This window comes from Lissotriton helveticus, chromosome 7 (assembly GCF_964261635.1).
Source record: "Lissotriton helveticus chromosome 7, aLisHel1.1, whole genome shotgun sequence".
Taxonomy (NCBI): Eukaryota; Metazoa; Chordata; class Amphibia; order Caudata; family Salamandridae; genus Lissotriton; species Lissotriton helveticus.
In genome coordinates, this window is record NC_136068.1 from 905,243,348 (window position 1) to 905,246,780 (window position 3,433).

Genomic DNA, 3,433 nt, shown 5'->3' on the forward strand with positions numbered 1-3,433 from the left:
CTCCGACCCGGGGTCCCCAGACACCTTGACAAGCAGGGGAGTCCTACATGGGCACAACGGAACCCCAAACCCGGCCCTTGGCAGTGCAGCAGGCAGGGGGACAGGGTCCGGGGCCCGAGCACCCAACCCGGGGCCCGGTGGGGCCCCTGGACCCAGCGGGGGCTCCCAGGCACGGAGGCCCAGGGGAAGCCTTCCCCGGGCCTGCCGGACACAGTCCAGGGCACCCTGCCGCATGGCAGGACCCAGGACGGAGCCAGGGGGGGGGAGGCCATGCTCCCCGGTGCCCTTAGGGGCCCCTGACAGAGCTCCTGAACCCAGCCAAGCACAGGGGAGCTCCCCGGGCACCACGGAACCCCGTCCCGGGCTTTTGACAGCACGGCAGGCCGGGGGACAGGGCTCTGGGCCGGAGCACCCCACCCGGGGCCTGGCCGGGCCCCTGGACCCAGCTGGGGCTCCCAGGCACGGAGGCGCAGAGGAAGCCTTCCCCGGGCCTTCCTGGACCCCATCCAGGGCTTCCTGTCACGCAGCAGGGCCAGGGACGGACCCGGGGCTGGGGCGGCATCCTGGCCCGTCCAGCTGCCGGCTGAGGACCGCTAGGCCGTGAGGGGTCCCAGAGTACCTTGTCCCTGGTAATCCGAAGGAAGGCTACCCCTCTTTCTGGGAACAAGTGCGCACCGCAAGGCTCAGGGGACCCTAGGCACGAATGTGCCCGGCCTCCTGGAGCCCTGGCTGGGATCCGGGAGGCAAATGGCACCCCATCGGGACTTCCAGGGAAGTCCGGCTATCTGGTCGCCCCATAGGAAAGCATTGCGGGCGACCAGATGGCCGAGGGGTGCCATAGTAAAACTATATGCAAATTAAAGCACCCTCGTGGGAGCCTATTGGGGCACTCCTTGGTGCATGAGGTATGCATATCAGATGAGCAACATTTGCTCTGCCTCATTTCACATTTTCTTTTTAGGTACTGGGTGCTCTAGTCCCATCTGGGGTACCCCGGGCTAGAGTTTCTGTTGGGGGTTTCTGTGAGCTTCTGAGAACCTCTACTGTGGCACTAAGGACTGAATCTGCAGCTTCATATTTATATGCAGTATACTTTGCCTTATAAACTTTTTGCTGTACTTCAAAAATTCCACTGTATAGGCCTTTACTTGAAGCTAGCTGGTCTGGCTGTCAAACTTGGACTGCTCTCGATAGTTTTTCTGCCTGCAATACTTATTCCGGGTTCTACAATTGATTAATATTAGGAGACGCCTATTGGATCCTTCTTCTTTGGGTTTATACACCCTTAACCTTGAGCACTGACAAGGGATCCATACTGCTCTGTGACTGTAGAGCTGCGACTGAAGTTTTTAGACAGTTTTCATCTACAACTTAAGCAAGCCTTGAGGAAGTCACGGTTGTGACGAAACGTACGTTGGCTGTTTCTGTGCGACCAAATCAAAGAACTGAAACATCACCTATACCATAGGAGTTGTACAATTTTTGGCAAAGACTAAGATTGTCTGAAATACTTTTACTTGTGTTCTTTGATGTAATAAATCACAATCTAAGCATATGATCCCATTTGGTTTACTAAAATCCTTTTTTGGAAAGTCTTTTCTCATTGTCATATGGTGCTTTTTTTGCTAGTTTAAATTCATCTAACAATTGTACTTATATTATTTAAGAGTGCCGGGTTTAGTCACATAATTTATTGCAGGTGAGACTCATGTAGTGAGATGTGCTCACAGTAAAAGCCCAAAAACTGTACTTAAAAATCAACAAATCCAGGGAGATTTTGAGTGCAGACCCCATTTCCTACAATTCCTACGTGAACATGTGTTCAGCTTTCCAGAGCTGTAGTTGTTCGTAATTATGTTTGCATATTGTGATAATGGCTTGTAAATATAATTCCCTGGGTATTGAACCATACTAGCAATATTTGTGTGATTATTTACTAAGATACTCAAATTGAGCGGTTTCCTATAGCCGTGGATGTGGACACTGTGACTGATCCAGGTTTGAGAACCATTACATTACACTCTAGATCAGAATGTAAGTCTGCCTCGGTACGGGTATGCAACTGGCATTCACAAAGATGTAGGAGTGCAATTCAAATGCGGTTAATATGCACAAAGCACAAGTGAAAACAAACAAATGAATGAAGTACGTTTTCAAGAAACAAGGGATTCCGTGATTTGAAGCAAGAAATGATAACTTTCTATTCAATTGGGTTTCTATGTTCACAGGCCATTCATTGGCACGGATATGAAGAGTTGGTTTGGATGTACTTATTGGTAAATGTACAAAAGGGCAAGAAGACAATGATTGATTAATGGGAATCTTCACAGGGAAGGGAAGAATAGCCTTTTTTTATGTAGACAGCCAGACTGGGCGTGGGTCCACGGAGGCATTTGACACAATGACAAATAATGCAAGGAAACTGGAAGAATCAAGAAGAAAATTAGAATTCCAAAGTTGGGACTTTTATGCGCAAGGGACAGACTGACTGATCATAAGTGATAGGAGTGCTGATAGGAAGACATAAGGTTATGATGATTTTATTGTTTGGCATTGTTTCTAAATTGATTTTTATGCAGCCAATGGGAGTTCATACCGTCACTGTGGTGTAATGTGCCCATTCCATACTACTTAGCAATTAATTTAGTTTATGAGATATAATATCTGGCATACTTAGGTGGACAACGATTTGGGAACAGGAGTATAGAATGCTTAACAACACAAGCAAATTCTTGCGTGGATCCCAATTAATGGCATACTTGGGGGGCAGATTTACAAGCCCTGTACGGCACTTTTGCGCTGCCGTTGCACCACTTTTGTGACGCAGCGGCGGCGCAAAGCCAGCGCCATGCTGCTGGGTATTTACAACACGATGCATCTAGGGAGATTCGCCACATTGTAAAGCCCTGCGCCACATGAAACCTGCGTCAGGTTTCATGGGGGCATTCTGGCGCAGGGGCGGGGGGCGTTCCGGCACAGGAACACCTCTGAAAAGTGGCTGCGTGAAATCTACAAGATTTCACCCAGTCACTTTTCCGACCCTGCTGCGTCAAAACCTCACGCCTGCTACAGCAGCACAGCTAGTATAGGGCACCCCGGAGCAGTGCTGGAGTTGCGTCGCGCTTGTGTCAAAACTCCAGCACTGTATCACCTTTACGGCATCAGATGCATCTCGCATCTGCCCCTCCTTGCACCATGGTGGTGGTGCAAGGGGGGATTACGTGACACATCTGTTCTGGTGCATCCTTGCTGATTTGCAGAGATGCACCAGAAGTCGTAAATCTGCCCTCTACAGTTTTGAAAATCTAATTTCCTGTGTACATCTATTCCCTGACATGGTTTTTCTCTGCATAAGGACAATATTTATTCATGAGTGCTACCTGGTACTGAAAAAACTGTGCCCTTCTTCCCAAGGAATATATTTAAGATTTGA